Source organism: Neoarius graeffei, chromosome 13 (assembly GCF_027579695.1).
Source record: "Neoarius graeffei isolate fNeoGra1 chromosome 13, fNeoGra1.pri, whole genome shotgun sequence".
In the NCBI taxonomy this organism is placed as follows: Eukaryota; Metazoa; Chordata; class Actinopteri; order Siluriformes; family Ariidae; genus Neoarius; species Neoarius graeffei.
The window spans coordinates 4843804-4864486 of record NC_083581.1 but is presented as its reverse complement, the minus strand read 5'-3'; the positions used below and the strand labels follow the sequence as shown (position 1 = coordinate 4864486).

At 40.7% G+C, this 20683-nt stretch overlaps 1 protein-coding gene across 1 annotated transcript in view; it reads right to left on the bottom strand.

Moving 5' to 3' along the window:
• Positions 1–20683, bottom strand: part of snai1b (snail family zinc finger 1b) — a 91995-nt gene that overhangs the window by 67530 nt on the left and 3782 nt on the right. The gene's annotated exons all lie outside the window — the stretch shown is intronic.

The following is a 20683-nucleotide window of genomic DNA, read 5'->3' as shown; positions in this document are numbered from 1 at the left end:
CACCAACATGCATTTTTTAGGAGAACATGAAGATCTTTTGGTACAATGGAGAACAGACTCACCTAAAAAACCTCATTCAGCAATAATGATGGATCTTTTACTGAAATCCAAATGCACACATTTGTGTTAAACTGCTAATATTAATGTTATCACCTCAGAAAGAAGCTCTGTAGAGGTTTCAAAATCTAGATTTATTTATATTTCTTATCCTCATTTATGGGCGGCACTGTGGTGTAGTGGTTAGCGCTGTTGCCTCACAGCAAGAAGGTCTGGGTTCAAGCCCCGTGGTCGGCGAGAGCCTTTCTGTGCGGAGTTTGCATGTTCTCCCCGTGTCCGTGTGGGTTTCCTCCGGGTGCTCCGGTTTCCAAGGCATGCAGGTTAGGTTAACTGGTGACTCTAAATTGACCGTAGGTGTGAATGTGAGTGTGAATGGTTGTCTGTGTCTATGTGTCAGCCCTGTGATGACCTGGCGACTTGTCCAGGGTGTACCCCGCCTTTCGCCCGTAGTCAGCTGGGATAGGCTCCAGCTTGCCTGCGACCCTGTAGAACAGGATAAAGCGGCTACAGATAATGAGATGAGTTTCTGCCCAAAATGATAAACACTGTACTAACCAATCCCAGTACAGTCCCCGCCCACAATGTTACTGTTGCCAATCAGATTGTGTTACCACACATCACTGTAAATGATCAAACCACAGTCCCTCCCACAATGTCACTGTAACAAATCAGACCACAGTCCCCTCCCACAACATCACTATAACCAATCAGACCACAGTCCCCTTCCAAAATATCACTGTAACTAATCAGACCACAGTCCCCTCCTGCAATGTCACTATAACCAATCACACCACAGTCCCCTCCCACAATGTCACTATAACCAATCACACCACAGTCCCCTCCGACAATGTCATTACAACTAATCAGGCCACAGTCCCTACGCACAATGTCATTATAACCAATCAGACCATAGTCCCCTCCCACAATGTCATTACAACCAATCAGACCACTGTCCCCTCCCACAGTGTCATTACAACCAATCAGACCACAGTCCCCTCCTGCAACACCTCCTCGAGACCAGCCTCCAGCAGCAGCAGGTAATGCAGGAGCTGACAGGAGGACATCAAGCTGCCACCCAGTCTCTGCTCCGCCGCTCCGCTGTGTGTGCATGGCTGGCAACTGTAAGGATGACGCAGACCAAGCCGCCGAAGGTCAGTTGAATACCACCACTAACCCTCTCTCTTGTGTATAAGCAGATGACCTGAGAAGGGAACTGAGACCACTTCCTTTGATGAATGCCAAAGTGAAAAACGTCTGCAACATTGCTCTCAGTGTCAGCGCACTGTCCCAAAGAAGCCAGCACCTGTTCCACTCATACCTTTGCTCATTATCTGTGTCCCCTTCGAGACAGTGGGTATGGATCAAGTAGGTCCCTTTCCCAAGTCTTCCTGGGGCCACGAGTACATCCTGGTCAACATGGACTATGCCAACCATGTCCCCCTCCGGAAGACCATGCCAAAGAGCATCGCCAGGGAGCTGGTTCTACTGTTTTCCTGCATGAGTCTCCCAAAAGACCTCCTCACAGACCAAGGTACATGCTTTGTGTCAAAGTTAATGGCAGATGTGTGCCAGTTGTTGCAGGTCAGGCAGATCCACACCGTGGTCTACCATACACAAATTGATGGTCTGGTAGAACAGTTCAATCAGATCCTGAAGAGGATGCTGTGGCATATGGTGGATGAAGATGGCAGGAACTGGGACCTTCTCCTCCCTTATGTCTTGTTTGCGGTGCATGAAACCCCACAAGGCTCCACTGGGTTCACCCCATTTGAGCTCTTGTTTGGGAGAAGACCCTGGGGCCTACTGGAAGAGACCTGGAAGGAGCAGCCATCACCATTTCGCACCACCATCAAGCATGTGACGGAAATGCAAGAACAAAAAGACAGGGTGGCCTCCTGTCACAAGTGGCTCCCTGGTGGGCTCACAAGTGCCACCTGGGGCTGACCAAGGTGCAGTGCCTGGGATATCGCATCAGCTGGGGGCAGCTCAAACCACAGGCCAAGAAGACTGAGGCACTCAATCAAAACAGAATAACTACTTATAGTCATGACTTATAACCATGAGCAAATATAATGGCATCCACAACAATCCATCGCAGCTCTTGGCTTTCACGCACTTTCCCATCCTCCACCTTCAGCTGGAGACTGGCAGGAATTCCTCCTCGTTAGTTGTGACTGGATTCAGATTGCACTGAGATCAGAGATTCAGATCTGTTCACTAATCAAAAATGTTTTGAGCAATTACACTCACTGGCCACTTTATTAGGAACACCCATTATGTACACCTGCTGTTTGATGCAGTTCTCTAATCAGCCAATCCCTTGACAGCAGCACAATGCATCAAATCATGCAGATACAAATCAAGAGCTTCAGTTAATGTTCATGATGTTCAAACATCAGAAAGGGAAAAATTGTGATCTCAAAGTGTGACTATCACTGTGGTATGGGTGTTGGTTTGAGCCAGATGGACTGGTTTGAGTATTTCAGAAACTGCTGATCTCCTGGGGTTTTCACACACAAACAACAGTCTCTAGAGTTGACACAGAATGGTGCAGAAAACAAAAAACATCGAGTGAGTGAGCGACAGTTCTGTGGGCGGAAACAAACGCCTTGTTGATAACAGAGGTCAGAAGAAAATGGCCAAATTGGTTCAAGGTTGGTGCCAGGAAGGATATAGTAACTCATATAATCACTCGTTACAACCGTGGTGAGCAGAAAAGCATCTCGGCATGCAACAGCAGAAAGAAAAACACATTGGGTTCCACTCCTGCAGCCAAGAACAGGGATCTTAGAATCAACAACAAGTTCCTATTAAAGTGTCCGGTGAGTGTATAGCACAGCACTGTTGAGTTTTTGATTAAGATTTGCCAGAAGGTGTTGATTAGTTTTCTATAACAGCAGCTCTGACAGTCACAGGACGTAACCTAAGCATAAAAAATAAACAAATTTAAAAAGAATGCTTTTAATTAACAAAGAAAAATCTGTATCGTTGTTGCATTACAATATTATGCACTTATAGCACTGAATAAAACTAATTATGAACTCATTCATTCTCATTATCTCTAGCCGCTTTATCCTGTTCTACAGGGTCGTAGGTAAGCTGGATCCTATCCCAGCTGACTATGGGTGAAAGGCGGGGTACACCCTGGACAAGTCGCCAGGTCATCACAGGGCTAATTATGAACTAATTTAAAATAATACTGTCTTGTTTTACAACCCCGATTCCAAAAAAGTTGGGACAAAGTACAAATTGTAAATAAAAACAGAATGCAATGATGTGGAAGTTTCAAAATTCCATATTTTATTCAGAATAGAACATAGATGACATATCAAATGTTTAAACTGAGAAAATGTATCATTTAAAGAGAAAAATTAGGTGATTTTAAATTTCATGACAACAACACATCTCAAAAAAGTTGGGACAAGGCCATGTTTCCCACTGTGAGACATCCCCTTTTCTCTTTACAACAGTCTGTAAACGTCTGGGGACTGAGGAGACAAGTTGCTCAAGTTTAGGGAGAGGAATGTTAACCCATTCTTGTCTAATGTAGGATTCTAGTTGCTCAACTGTCTTAGGTCTTTTTTGTCGTATCTTCCGTTTTATGATGCGCCAAATGTTTCCTATGGGTGAAAGATCTGGACTGCAGGCTGGCCAGTTCAGTACCCGGACCCTTCTTCTACGCAGCCATGATGCTGTAATTGATGCAGTATGTGGTTTGGCATTGTCATGTTGGAAAATGCAAGGCCTTCCCTGAAAGAGACGTCGTCTGGATGGGAGCATATGTTGCTCGAGAACCTGGATATACCTTTCAGCATTGATGGTGTCTTTCCAGATGTGTAAGCTGCCCATGCCACATGCACTAATGCAACCCCATACCATCAGAGATGCAGGCTTCTGAACTGAACGCCGATAACAACTTGGGTCATCCTTCTCCTCTTTAGCCCGAATGACACGGCGTCCCTGATTTCCATAAAGAACTTCACATTTTGATTCGTCTGACCACAGAACAGTTTTCCACTTTGCCACAGTCCATTTTAAATGAGCCTTGGCCCAGAGAAGACATCTGCGCTTCTGGATCATGTTTAGATACGGCTTCTTCTTTGAACTATAGGGTTTTAGCTGGCAACGGCGGATGGCACGGTGAATCGTGTTCACAGATAATGTTCTCTGGAAATATTCCTGAGCCCATTTTGTGATTTCCAATACAGAAGCATGCCTGTATGTGACGCAGTGCCATCTAAGGGCCCGAAGATCACGGGCACCCAGTATGGTTTTCTGGCCTTGACCCTTACGCACAGAGATTCTTCCAGATTCTCTGAATCTTTTGATGATATTATGCACTGTAGATGATGATCTGTTCAAACTCTTTGCAATTTTACACTGTCGAACTCCTTTCTGATATTGCTCCACTATTTGTCGGCGCAGAATTAGGGGGATTGGTGATCCTCTTCCCATCTTTACTTCTGAGAGCCGCTGCCACTCCAAGATGCTCTTTTTATACCCAGTCATGTTAATGACCTATTGCCAATTGACCTAATGAGTTGCAATTTGGTCCTCCAGCTGTTCCTTTTTTGTACCTTTAACTTTTCCAGCCTCTTATTGCCCCTGTCCCAACTTTTTTGAGATGTGTTGCTGTCATGAAATTTCAAATGAGCCAATATTTGGCATGAAATTTCAAAATGTCTCACTTTTGACATTTGATATGTTGTCTATGTTCTATTGTGAATACAATATCAGTTTTTGAGATTTGTAAATTTTTGCATTCCGTTTTTATTTACAATTTGTACTTTGTCCCAACTTTTTTGGAATCGGGGTTGTAAAAAAGTATTGAACTTCTTTATTGAATTAACTTTAATTGTATTGAATTGTTATAATGTAATGAACAAAAGTCCTGATGGTTAAGTCCACCCTGACTTTCATGATTCTGACTCAATCCTGTTTTTCATGGAAATGCATCACATTATAGGAAAAAAAATACTGAAAATACTTCGTGTTTTTGAGGTTTTATAACTGATATGATATGGCTTCGTGATTTCCAGATAAACATTATAAAACGCCGTAGTTCCAGAAGACCTCACTGTTCTGCTCACTGTCCTACCGCTCGAGGTAAAGAGTTACCCTTTAGCGCCGATAAAGAATCTGTTTCCACAACAAACCATGACCTTCATCATTATTAGAAAAGACAGAACTGCTCTCACCTTGGGCACTAATGGCGTTGCGCTATCCTGTCAGGAGGGAGGAAATGCTAGCTGGGGTTTTGTGTTGCACTTGGTAACCGAGTCCTGACTCAGCTGGTTGATCAGCTCAGGCCTGAATATCGTCTTGCACAGTGAGCAGATTGTTAGCAGGTGAGCACTGACTGAACACAGACCTCCACAGAGCGCTGTTCTTCTGGATCTTGGTCTTAAAGATGGTTATTTATGTCTCTAACAATAACAGTAGCTTTATACCAATACATACAGAAGCTTTACACCACAGAGCTGTTGAGTCCTGGATTCTGATTGGTCCAAAGGTGTTAATTTGTTTTCTATAACAGCAGCTCTGACAATGGTGCAGGTTTATCTTAATGCGCTGGTTGTAATACTTTATCGTTTCTATAGTAACAGCTCATCACAGGGAGTTTTATGGTGGATGATTCATATAAAAGGGCTTGAAAAATCGTGCATGTTTTCAGTAAGAAGGAGTCTCCAGTGTCAGCGCTTTGTAACAAAGCTGTAACTTTAAGTTTTCCAGTATCTTCAGGACAGAGGAGTCTGATTGGTTACAGTGTCATCGTGGGCAGGAACTTGGTTTCCGATTGATTATCGTGACATTGTGGGCGGAAATACAATCAGATTGATTACAGTGACATTGTGGGCAGGAACTTGTTGTCTGATTGGTTACAGTGACATTGTGGGTGGGAACTTGTCTGATTGGTCTGATTGATGACATTAGATTAGATTAGATAAAACTTTATTGATCCCTTTGGGCGGGTTCCCTCAGGGAAATTAAGAGGGAAATTAAGAGATTGTGGGTGAGATTACAATCAGATTGATTACAGTGACATTGTGGGTGGGAACTTGTTGTCTGATTGGTTACAGGGAGACTGTGAGTGGGAATACAATCCAATTGATTAAAGTGACATTGTGGGTGGGAGCTTGTCTGATTGGTTACAGTGTCATTGTGGGTGGGAACTTGTTGTCTGATTGATTACAGTGGCATTGTGGGTGGGAATACAATCTGATTGATTACAGTGTCATTGTAGGTGGGAACTTGTCTGATTGGTTACAGTGTCCTTGTGGGCGGGATTGCAATCTGATTGGTGACAGTGACATTGTGGGTGGGAACTTGTCTGGTTGGTTACATTGTCATTGGGGATGGGAACTTGTTGTCTGGTTACAGTGTCATTGTGGGTGGGATTACAATCTGATTGATTACAGTGACATTGTGGGCGGGAACTTGGTTTCTGATTGGTTACAATGACTGTGGGAAGGAACTTGGTTTCTGACTGATTATAGTGTCATTGTGGGTGGGAATACAATCTGATTGTTTACAATGGCATTGTGGGCAGGAACTTGTCTGTTTGATTACAGTATCATTGTGAGCGGGATTACAATCTGATTGGTGACAGTGACATAGTGGGCAGGAACTTGGTTTCTGATTGGTTACAGTGACATTGTGGGTGGGATTACAATCTCATCTCATCTCATCTCATCTCATCTCATCTCATTATCTGTAGCCGCTTTATCCTGTTCTACAGGGTTGCAGGCAAGCTGGAGCCTATCCCAGCTGACTACGGGCGTAAGGCGGGGTACACCCTGGACAAGTCGCCAGGTCATCACAGGGTTGACACATAGACACAGACAACCATTCACACTCACAGTCAATTTAGAGTCACCAGTTAACCTAACCTGCATGTCTTTGGACTGTGGGGGAAACCGGAGCACCCGGAGGAAACCCACGCGGACACGGGGAGAACATGCAAACTCCACACAGAAAGGCCCTCGCCGGCCCCGGAGCTCGAACCCAGGACCCCCTTGCTGCGAGGCAACAGCGCCAACCACTACACCACCATGCCGCCCCGGGATTACAATCTGATTGGTTACAGTGACGCTGTGTGCAGGAACCTGGTGTCTGATTGGTTACAGTGACATTGTGGGCAGGAACTTGGTTTCTGATTGGTTACAGTGACATTGTGGGAGGGGACTGTTATTGCTTCTACAGCAACAACTCATTCGTAGGGAATCATACAGCGGACTCTCCATCTAAACAGATTAAATCTGTGTGTAAATTGTTGATATGGTGACATTTTGTGTGAAAAATTTGTTTATTAATATTATGGAAGGAGTCTCCAGTGTCAGAGGTAAAGCTGGAACTTTACGTTTTCCGACATTTTCAGGACCCAGGAGTTTACGCTTTGCAATTTCTCAGTAACATGACAAGCTATGTTTTGTTTTGTTTTGTTTTATTAACTTAAAAAGAGAAGCTGGTGAAGGAACGACTGTTTATAGCTGCTATAACATAAGTGACAACACGAACTAACTTGTTTAACAGACAAACAGTTCCAGTCAAAAGTTTGTACACCCCTACTCTACTCATTCATAGGTTTTTCTTTATTGTGACTATTTTCTACTTGTAGAACAATCTGGAACGTATGTGGAATTATGTGGTAAACAAAAAATGTTTGATACTTTAGATTCTTCAAAGTAGCCAGCGTGTACCATGATGACGCTTTGCACACTATCGGCATTATCTTAACCAGCTTCATAGGTAGTCACCTGGAATGCTTTTCAATTAACAGGTATGCCTCGTCAAAAGATAATTAGTGGATGAGTTTCTTTCCTTCTTAATGCATTTGAGATCAAATAGTAAATACAAATAATAAAATAGCCCTCTTCAACACTATAACTACAGTAATCCATACAGTATTATGTCAAGAATCACTCGACTAAGTAAAGAGAAAAGTCATCCATCATTACTTTAAGACATGAAAATAAAGAAAAAATACTGAATTAGAAGGCGTGTCCAAACTTTTGACAGGTAGTACTGTGTATTGTTTATTTCTATGTCATACCAGTTCAGTCACCTCCCACACTGTGCTATGAGAGCTACTGATGGAATGCACACACTCTCGCGTGTGTGCATTCCATCAACATCCATCATCACTTTAAGACATGAAGTGACTTTAAATGAATAAAAAATAAAGAGAAAACATTGAATTATTATTATTATTACTGAGGTGTGTCCAAACTTTTGGATAAAAAGTATGATTGTTCTTTAATAAATAAAATATTTTAATTGTTTAAATATTTAATTCAATATTTCATATTTTAGGGGCGGCACGGTGGTGTAGTGGTTAGCGCTGTCGCCTCACAGCAAGAAGGTCCAGGTTCGAGCCCCGTGGCCGGCGAGGGCCTTTCTGTGTGGAGTTTGCATGTTCTCCCCGTGTCCGCGTGGGTTTCCTCCGGGTGCTCCGGTTTCCCCCACAGTCCAAAGACATGCAGGTTAGGTTAACTGGTGACTCTAAATTGAGCGTAGGTGTGAATGTGAGTGCGAATGTTTGTCTGTGTCTATGTGTCAGCCCTGTGATGACCTGGCGACTTGTCCAGGGTGTACCCCGCCTTTCGCCCGTAGTCAGCTGGGATAGGCTCCAGCTTGCCTGCGACCCTGTAGAAGGATAAAGCGGCTAGAGATAATGAGATGAGATGAGAGATTTAATATTTTAAAATTAAATATTTTATTGAATATTAAAAATTAAAAATGTTGAATTTAAATGTTTTATTAAATTGTTGATATGTAATAAAATATTTTATTTGTTGCTGTGGTACAAAAGGAATAAAACACAATGCTGCTGTAAGAAAATAATCAACTTTTTAAAAAAATTAATTCAGAAAAAATTAATTCAATAGATCGATTAATTAATTAATTTTTAAAAGAAAATAATCAATAATTCGTGATGGTAACAGTAACTCTGTGTTTCGCATCAGACCCTACAACGACTTGTTAGCTGGCGTCAGAATTTACTGTTACTTATTAATTACTCACTAATATAAATATACAGTAATTTTAGAAATTATTGTCTAGCTTCATATTTTAATATTAGCAACAGCTATAGAATAATATTAATTATGTTTAATTGAACCTATTTTTTTGCACAGAGCATGGATTTTTATTTTCTTTCTTAGTTTTTTAGCAATTTTTCTTCTTACATTTCTGAACTAAAAGTCTCTTAAGTATTTTGTGGTAGTTGTCATGGAGGAGAGATATAATATAAAGACTGAATGTGTACAGTGTACAGTTTTATCCACACAGAAACCCGACTCAAGTGAACAGAGTGTGTAAATAATTTGTGTTTCTGAATTCCACGCTCCCACTGTTGACTTAACGCAGCTCGACGTTTTTTTTCTGACTTTTCTGAACCACCTTTGTACTCGACAGGTGTAAGACTCAGGTTTCCTGTCCTGCTGTTCATTTCTGCTCCGTGAGCTCAGGTGTGGTGAGACGGGGTCACACCGAGGTGCAGCATGTCTCATTACGTGTTCAGGCACGAACTGAAAACAACACCACTTATGTAGAATATTAATTACTAACACACTCTGATCCATCTCAGGAGTGTTCCTGACATATTTGTCATTAGGAGTGTCCTGCTGTTTTACCACTTGACCTTCAAGGTGACTTATTATAATTAAGAGGAACTTAAAAACAGTTTTAAAAAAAAGATATCAGAGTGTTACAGCCTGTCGTAGCTCCACCTTGAAGCTGAATCATTTTCTTTCTCGGTATCGGACTCCTGGCCTGAATTCTTCCATAGTTTGAAGGAATTAAACAATTATATTATACAGTATAATAAGAACAGTTTTCATACTTGTGGTAGCTCAAGTGTTGTGCAATCAAGTAGTGAAAAAAATTAAATTATTAAAACATAATATAGTAGAGTGCACAAGAATACAATAAAAGATGAAGTGGAAAAAAAAGAAAAAAATTTTTTCTATCCACGTTCACTGGATATGAGCAATCGCATGCTCTGATTGGCTACTCTACTACAAGGATATCAGCTCATATACCATGAGTAGAGAAAAACAAAATGGCAGAGAGTGTTGCTGAACCAACCAAGGACGAAATAAAAACTCCTCGAAAACAAAACCCAAAAAAAACCATATATATATGGAATAAAAGTATTACAATTAAAAAAATTTTTCAAGAATTATTATTATCACATTTTTCACAAATTGCTCCTGTCATTTCGCCAGTTTGTTTACATTCTAAGCAGAAATTATTTTGTCGGACGTTTAGTATAAAGTTTTTATTTAATGAATTCGCAAAAAATAAAATAAAATTGCTCTGTTTCTCAAAATCCAGTGAATGTGGAGAGAATAAAACAGTTATTCCACTCAATCGTGTCATACATGGATTATAGACAACTCAGTGCTACGCGCCTCGTCGGCTATCAGCTCATGTACGACTCGATTTCGTGGAATAACTGTTAAGTGTAAGGAGATTTTAAACATGCACAAAGGTAAAATATGAAATTAAATATCAATATTAAAAAAAGAATATAAATATTAATATAAACATAAAAAGCAAATTCTCAAGTGTTTTATTCCTCTTATTGATTGATGAGAGAATGATACGTAATTTATTTTTTATCTGTTTATAGCTACATTTCATGATGTGGAACATTAGTTCCTGTTCGTACTGATGTTATAGCAGCTATAAACAGTCATTCCTTCACCAGCCTCTCTTTTATTCTCTCTCATGAAGTTAATAAGACCAAAAAAAAAAACCCACACAACCCACAGTTTTCCGTGTTACTGAGACACTGGAAACTTAAACTCCTTAAAGTTACAGCTTTATCTCTGATGGTTACAAAGCGCTGACACTGGAGACGCCATAAATATTAAATAAATGCATTTCTCCTTACAGAAAAACGTCACCATATAAATAATTACACACATTTACACGCCACGTCAGTCATACACGTACCCCCAGTGAGCTGTTCCTATAGAAACGGTAATGCATTTAAATGAGAACATTAATATCAACCTGGAAGAGCTGCTCTTATAGAAAACTAATCAACACCTTCTGACCAATCACAATCCAGGATTCAGCAGCGTTGTAGACAGAATAAACTTATCTCTGTTATTTCAGGATGTACTGTACAGTATGAGCCACTAACCATCCCTTTATCTCGCCTTCAATTCTGTACACTCATCACACACTAAGCCCCGCCTCCACACGCACTTTGACACCTGACCAACCCCCAAACATGCATTTTTCAAATATGTTGAAAGGGCAAGGACGCCAGAGCAGGAACTAAGGGTTTTAAACAGGACCGTGCTGCAGTCTGATGAAACAGAGGCACTGTTTTGAGTCATGAGGAAGTGTTTAATTTTAATGAGTCTCACTACACACACATAGATAAAGTTTTCGGCATGTGGATGAGGCCTGACTAGAAACCTTGTTCAGTGTTTTAATCTTATGTTAATTTCAACAGAAATAAACCAGGCACTACAATGGAACAGTGTTCAGAGTTTAAAAAAAAAAACCCTCTGAAAATACTTTGCACCTATTCCATGCAACTGTACATTTATTGGTACCTTTATTTTTTAAAGGGAAAAAGAAAACTGTAGTAAAAAAAACAACTATATATATGCCATTTGGCACACAATAACTCAAACATTTCACTCAATCAACTGAAATAAAATACAACCCCAATTCCAAAAAAGTTGGGACAAAGTACAAATTGTAAATAAAAACGGAATGCAATGATGTGGAAGTTTCAAAATTCCATATTTTATTCAGAATAGAACATAGATGACATATCAAATGTTTAAACTGAGAAAATGTATCATGTAAAGAGAAAAATTAGGTGATTTTAAATTTCATGACAACAACACATCTCAAAAAAGTTGGGACAAGGCCATGTTTCCCACTGTGAGACATCCCCTTTTCTCTTTACAACAGTCTGTAAACGTCTGGGGACTGAGGAGACAAGTTGCTCAAGTTTAGGGATAGGAATGTTAACCCATTCTTGTCTAATGTAGGATTCTAGTTGCTCAACTGTCTTAGGTCTTTTTTTGTCGTATCTTCCGTTTTATGATGCGCCAAATGTTTTCTATGGGTGAAAGATCTGGACTGCAGGCTGGCCAGTTCAGTACCCGGACCCTTCTTCTACGCAGCCATGATGCTGTAATTGATGCAGTATGTGGTTTGGCATTGTCATGCTGGAAAATGCAAGGTCTTCCCTGAAAGAGACGTCGTCTGGATGGGAGCACATGTTGCTCTAGAACTTGGATGTACCTTTCAGCATTGATGGTGTCTTTCCAGATGTGTAAGCTGCCCATGCCACACGCACTAATGCAATCCCATACCATCAGAGATGCAGGCTTCTGAACTGAGCGCTGATAACAACTTGGGTCGTCCTTCTCCTCTTTAGTCTGAATGACACGGCGTCCCTGATTTCCATAAAGAACTTCAAATTTTGATTCGTCTGACCACAGAACAGTTGTCCACTTTGCCACAGTCCATTTTAAATGAGCCTTGGCCCAGAGAAGACGTCTGCGCTTCTGGATCATGTTTAGATACGGCTTCTTCTTTGAACTATAGAGTTTTAGCTGGCAACGGCGGATGGCACGGTGAATTGTGTTCACAGATAATGTTCTCTGGAAAGATTCCTGAGCCCATTTTGTGATTTCCAATACAGAAGCATGCCTGTATGTGATGCAGTGCCGTCTAAGGGCCCGAAGATTACGGGCACCCAGTATGGTTTTCCGGCCTTGACCCTTACACACAGAGATTCTTCCAGATTCTCTGAATCTTTTGATGATATTATGCTATGTAGATGATGATATGTTCAAACTCTTTGCAATTTTACACTGTCGAACTCCTTTCTGATATTGCTCCACTATTTGTCGGTGCAGAATTAGGGGGATTGGTGATTCTCTTCCCATCTTTACTTCTGAGAACCGCTGCCACTCCAAGATGCTCTTTTTATACCCAGTCATGTTAATGACCTATTGCCAATTGACCTAATGAGTTGCAAGTTGGTCCTCCAGCTGTTCCTTTTTTGTACCTTTAACTTTTCCAGCCTCTTATTGCCCCGTCCCAACTTTTTTGAGATGTGTTGTTGTCATGAAATTTCAAATGAGCCAATATTTGGCATGAAATTTCAAAATGTCTCACTTTCGACATTTTGATATGTTGTTTGTCCCAACTTTTTTGGAATCAGGGTTTTATATATATATATATATATATATATATATATATATATATATATATATATATATATATGCATGCCATTTGGCACACAATAACTCAAATATTTCACTCAGTCAACTGAAATAAAATACTTTTTTAAATTTATTTTTTATATACTGAAACAAATTGTGACTGAGAAGGCGACAGGATGTCTGGGTGACCATTAAAAACCTGTTTTTAATAACCAACATGTGCAATTTATTTAAAACATAAAGCATCTGATGTCGTTAAGCTCAAAATAACACTTTTATTATTGAAAATAATAAAATGCATGTGTAATTCACTGTAAACATTTCAGTGTCATGAACACTTTTGCACTCAAGTCTCCATCAGTGAACAGTTAATAACTTCAACAAAACAGACTGCATGCTAAAACTAGAATTAATTTCCTGGTTACACAGTTGTACTTTGTGACTCTATAGGATACAGTCATAGAAGCGAGTTATTTATAATCACACTATCTGTTATCACAGGGCAGCAGGGTGGTGTAGTGGTTAGCACTGTCGCCTCACAGCAAGAAAGTCCTGGGTTCGAGCCCAGCAACCAATGAGGGCCTTTCTGTGTGGAATTTCCATGTTCTCCCTGTGTCTGTGTGGGTTTCCTCTGGGTGCTCCAGTTCCCCCACAGTCCAAAGACATGCAGGTTAGCTCCTAAATTGGTGACTCTAAATTAACCGTAGGTGTGAATGTGAGTGTTGTTTGTCTCTATGCGTTAGCCCTGTGATGACATGGCAACTTGTCCAGGGTGTATCCCGCCTCTTGCCGACAGTCAGCTGGGATAGGCTCCAGCTTGCCCGTGACCCTGCACCGGGTAAGTGGTTACAGATAATGGATGGATGGATATCTGTTATCAGCCAGATGGGTTCCTTCTTGAGTCTGGATTGTTCATGTTGTCTCAGGAGTTTTTTTCCTCATCACCATCGCCACAGCCTTGACCATTAGAGATAAATTCATTAGTTCATATATTTAACATGGATTTTTGCTCATTCTCATGAGAAAATGAGCAAAAAACAACAAAATAAATGACCAAGTATAATATTTTTGTCTCGTTTGTTTAACTGGGTTCTCTTTATCTACTTTTAGGACTTGTGTGAAAATCTGATGATGTTTTAGATCATATTTATGCAGAAATATAGAAAATTCTAAAGGGTTCACAAACTTTCAAGCACCATGGTATAGTTTGCTCATAAACTCATCAGGAGCTCTGATTTTATGCAGTGACTAAATATACATTTCAAAATTATTTAAAAAAAAAAGCCAAAGAAACAAAGTCAACAGTCAAGGGCTTTCAAATGTCTGTAATCCTATTGGTTGGTGTAATGCTGCATACATACAAGGGACTGTGATTGGCTGAAATACTGCTGTGGCACGTGAAGTCCCTCCTACAGTAAGGAAAAGGTGGTAGATGCTGTTTAAAGAGACAGGACTCACACACAGCTAAGGAAAGCTGAAAAGGAAATAAATGCTCATTTGTTTTGTTTTATTGGAATTTTTTCTTTTTTAATCTATCTATCTATCTATCTCTATCTATCTCCTTTCTGTGCTATTTTGTAACTTGGTAAAAGCAAACTGAATTAAAATATTTGCATGGGTTTCCTCCGGGTGCTCCGGTTTCCCCCACAGTCCAAAGCCATGCGGTTAGGTTAATATGGAACGGCCTTGGGCTGAGGTGCCCTTGAGCGAGGCACCGAACTCCCAACTGCTCTCCCCGGGCGCTGTTAGCATGGCTGCCCACTGCTCTGTGTGTGTGTGTGTGTGTGTGTGTGTGTGTGTGTGTGTGTGTGTGTGTGTGTGTGTGCTCATTGCTCACGTGTGTGCGCATGTGTGTGTTCACTGCTTCAGATGGGTTAAATCCAGAGAGGAATTTCACAAGCGTGTGATGAATAAAGTTGTTCTTTCTTTGCTTGTCGCAACTCTAGGCAGGTTCCCACTGCAGTTTTGCACAAAATAGAATTTATTTTTTTTTAAATCAACAAAACACAATTGCAAATGTTCTGTGTTTCCACTGAGCGATGTTAAATCTGAGTTTTCTCCTCTCGCAAAAGTCATTCCAGTTAAACATGGTGACGGATCTCCAGGGATCTTCACGGATCACCTCATGCAAGCGTATAAACTTTTTCGATATTTTTGCGATACATTTTTTTTTCAGAATTCACCACTATTTTCCATAATTAATTTTTTAGTTTGCAGTTTCAAATTGCACATTAGAAGCCTTTATTTTTGTCATACATACACTCAAGGACAGTGAAATTGCATTTAACCTATCTGAAGCAGTGAACACACAAGTGAGCAATGAACACGCACACATACCCAGAGCAGTGGGCAGCTATGCTACAGCGCCCAGGGAGAAGTTGGGGGTTCGGTGCCCTGCTCAAGAACACTTCAGCCGTGATACAGAGGGAGGGGAAAGTGCTGTTCATTCATTCAACTCCCCTCACATTTTTTCTTCTGGTCCCAGGAATCAAACTGGTGACCCTTTGGGCCCAAGGCTGCTTCTCTATCCTTCAGGCCCAGGTTAATGGAAACCCTCCTTGTGTAGAAATATTAAACAGTATGTTGGTCCTAATCATATATAAACATCAAATCAAATCAATGGGCTATTTAAATACGATGAAAATAATATTATATGCTGTACTGGAAATGATTACTGATAATAATATTATAATAAATATAAAGGTTGTGAAGAAACGTGCAGTGTAGTGCTGAGCAAAGTATTCAATGTTCAGTACTCAGTCAGTAATACTCTGAGGCAAACACTTCAATATGCCAACTTTTTGAAAAAAAAATCTGTTGTGAATTGGGCTAAAACTGGTTTATGCTAACATTGGGTTATACCAGCGAATTGTCTGTAGAGCCATTTTTATCCAAAATGAACTTGTGCTGTAAAATAAAATGATTAATTTATGAATGGATTCATGATGTTGAAGGAAAACTAGTGCGGAACATATCTATGCTGATAAATTTCTCTCATGTCCGTTAGCATACTTTCATTCAGTAATGTATGTGTGAAACTGTGGAATTATTACTGTATATAAATTATATTAATATTTCATTAAGACATAGAAAAGATTACATGGCTGCATGAAGATATGAAGTTTATCTTCGAGTGGTGAATGTACATATCACGAGCGAGTCAAGTGAACGAGTGAAAATATTTTCCAACACAAGAAGATAAACTTCATATCTTCGCTCCACTGTGTAATGTTCTTTATATCATATGGACACATACACACACACACACACACACAACAAAACGCAAGTTAATCAAAAGAATTTTAATTCTGAACTGGTTCGCCATTTTGACAACGCAGTGGGAAAACACTGGAAGTGACATCATTGGAGTGAAATATCGGGAATTATTATACATACAGGACACTTTTCCGTTGGAATAAAAACATGCTCTTTCCTTCTAGCAGGTTTCATTCATTTAGTTCGAAAGCATGCAATATTGTTAGCATATCGCTTATCCAATGTGTATTATGTCAGTCTACCCAGTGGAGAATGAGTGTTGAATATGGTTTATGATATTGCATGGTTGTCAAGACAACATGATGTCACACGTCAGAGACGTAAAACTTCCACGCTAGCGAGTGACTTGGACAAAAAACATGGTCGCCAGGTTTGCGTCGTTAAATACGGAAGATTTTGAGAGAATTTTGAAAGAGAAAGACATGTTGAATACCCAAAAGGAACATATATGTATAATAATAATAATAATAATAGTAATAATATTATTGGCTGGCTTTTTTTCGTGGTCTATCAGATATATTCCATTCAGATACTCGATTTCGACTCGTTCACTATCATGCTCGCTGAATGGAATATATCTGATATACCATGAAAAAAAGCCAGACAATGTTATTTAAATGCGTCACTCAGATTCGCAACGTATTTCGTATGAAAAATGCAAATTTTTCAACACAAGAAGATAAACTTCATCTCTTCAAGTCAACGTGTGATTTTCTTTTTATTTTATCGACACATTCACAAACAAAGAAAATACACAAATTTATCAAAACAACTTGCTCATCGATTTCCTCACGAGTGACAGATAAAGATTTATGTCATGGTTTTGGTTCTCCATGTATCAGATGGAGCTTGGATGAAAAATATGAGTGGCATATTTCCCAGTAAAACACTCGTGTCTGTGTAATATTTTATTTGTGTGTATTATGCTTATCAAACACCTTCTGAAGACTGAAGAATCATCATCACCTGGACTTTTTGTGTGAACTGTTAGTGGAATTTGAACTTGTGTGTGTTACAGGTCAGCTGTAATCTGGTTTATTTAAGCTATTGTTGAGCCCTTTAGCCCCTAACATGTCACACATCTGTCCAGTTTTCAGTGAAACCTTCTCCTGTCACAGCTCATCCACCTCAAGGTTTGCTATGTCATGTATTTTGAGATGCTTTTCTGCTCACCACGGTTGTAAAGAGTGGTTATATGAGTCAGGTCCAATCAGTCAGGCTGGTCTCCTCTGACCTCGCTTATCAACAAGGCGTTTCCTCCAACAGATTAGATGTCTTTTCCCGTTGCTATTCTGTATAATCTCTAGAGACTGTTGTGTGTGAAGATCCCAGGATCTCATCTCATTATCTCTAGCCGCTTTATCCTTCTACAGGGTCGCAGGCAAGCTGGAGCCTATCCCAGCTGACTACAAGTCGCCAGGTCATCACAGGGCTGACACATAGACACAGACAACCATTCACACTCACATTCACACCTACGGTCAATTTAGAGTCACCAGTTAACCTAACCTGCATGTCTTTGGACTGTGGGGGAAACCGGAGCACCCGGAGGAAACCCACGCGGACACGGGGAGAACATGCAAACTCCACACAGAAAGGCCCTCGCCGGCCACGGGGCTCGAACCCGGACCTTCTTGCTGTGAGGCAACAGCGCTAACTACCAGTGGTGGCTGGTAGTCTTTCAAACAGGGGAGGCTGGTCGGTTACGATATTTCCAGATTTTAAAAGAAAAAAGAAAAAACACATCAGTTTTGCCCATACTCTTGCCTCTGATCTGGCTGATTGTTGGCAGGGTCACAAACTGTGAAATAACAGGTTCTTTTGGCCCATTAGCCTACTGTCCAATATACATGATGGTGGTGTTGGGGGGGGGGGTATATTTTAACATTTTATATTTTAAAATTGCGGCATGTTGTTTAAAAATTGATTATTATTGAAAGCAGCTCTTTGTCAGGAACCTCAGCAGTAACAGCAGAGTGTTCTGGAATAGGCACAAGCACTGACCTTGGGGAGCCAAACATAGAGCTGGGGGCCACACATTTCATTCAATGACACTTTCCCTATATTTTACTTATTTTGACTGAGAAATGTTTTATTGACAATTTTGATAACCCTTCACTTTTAATCCAGGTCTGTAGTGTGAAATGTTCTCAGCTGTGTTTTTGTTTAAAATGTTTTCCAAATTGTAGCTGTGTTTAATTCATATCCAGAGAAATATATATTCCAATATAATATACTCAGCATAAACATTTTAAATAGATTCTATATTTTTGGTCCATCCATGACATATTACTAAAGTAGCCTATTTACTGTTGTTGATGTGGGTCACTTGCTGTTAGCCAATTCACTTTCTCGTACCAGGAGAGCTGAAAGGAACGAGTATTATTCCCTACCTTTTTCACCAAGTCAATTTGAGGCGTTGGTCTACCCTGCTCTTTAATTTTAATTTTTTCCTCGAAAGGAAGACTGGCAAATGGCTTTGCCAAAATTAAATCAGCAATGCTCGGCATCCGTGCGCAGCTTTCTTGCTAGCTGACTAGCCCCCTCAAGTTCAAGTTCAGTCACTCAAATAAACAAAATTTCTGGAACTAAGATAGCAAACTTGACAACACTATATTTACACTTTATTTACAATGAAAATATATACAAATTAAAAAAGCTGGTAGAAACCGTATGTAATGAATGAAATCGAAATGTAAGCTGATCTCTTACAATACACCACAGCACTTGCGAATCCGCATGGGACTGAACTGAGATTCACCGCTGCCTGTCTATATTTGAAACGAGCTGTCAATCAAAGAAAATATCCGGCCGCTTTCACCAATCAGAAGTCTCCTCGCGGAAAGCTCCCACTGTGAGGCTGGGAGTCCGGTGGGCGGGCGTTTTCGCAGCATTTGTCCAATAATCGTCTTGCATTTTGAGATTGAAAAGCGCAGAGCTCCCAAATGCCATTGAAGTCCACCGAGGCTGGGCTGCATCGCGCTGTCACGAGGGGGAAAAACTCACGCACACATTAGGCGAACTGGGGATTATAAGTTATAAGGGAATGATTTTGCACTGTAGTTGGGTTGAGCACATATATTTCTATGATTCTGGATCTGAAATAGCAATATTATAAGGTCGGCTATAACATAAGCCTAGCGCAATTCATCCTACACGATGTTCGCCATTTTTAGAGGAGGCTGAGCCTCCTTCGTTGTCTTAAGGCCAATTTATGCTGACAACCCAGTCCTCGCAGATGGCATCGCAGATGGCGTCTGCGTAGTCCCCCCCCCTTCGCAGACGCTCTGCGCGCACCTCCCAAAAATTGTGACCACCGCAGAAGCCTCGCAGACAGCGTCGCAGACAAGAGGGCTCTGATTGGTCCACTCTACATCCGCTGTACACGCACTTCCGCTTCCCTACTTTCCCGGTTTGGTTTGTTTTCACTACTGCCATTTTTAAAAACACGAGCGAAGATGGAGCAGCACGAAGAGCGGTTGATCGAGGAAGTGAGGAAGTACGTACATCTATACGACTCCAGTTCTAGTCATTATAAGTAACCGGAGGATAAACACTCCACTAACCACACCCACCAACTACTCCTAGCGATTTCGTGACTTCGCGCCCCCTTGCGTTGTGGCGGTGAATAACGTCGCGCACGCCTATTACTCCCCGCTCAACGATAAATTACAACTGTCTGCGAAAAGCTATCTGCGAAAGCCTTGTCGCAAGAGCACGCAGAGGCCCTTAGAGCAATCGCCCGTGCTAACCATTACACCACCGTGCCGCCAGCAGAAGTTTCTGAGGGGAAAAAAACAGCTCATCAGGTTGGAGAATAATTGTTGTTTTTTGACAAATCACTGAGATTTTTTTTTCACTTTGATGTTATCTGTAACTGTATAACTGTAATGCTGACACATGATTGGCTGGTTGGATATTTGCATAAACGAGTGTGTATAATGATACTTATATCACCACTAATACTACTAATAATGATTATAATAATAATAATAATAATACTCTTAAGTTTATATTCATTATCAATATCAGTTCATTATTTAAATACAACACAACATCTAAGGCAGGTTGCTAAGCTCCTCGCCCCTCCCCCTTCGTCTCCTCTGTTATTGTGCACGAGCCTCGTTGCGACCTTGTGGAAC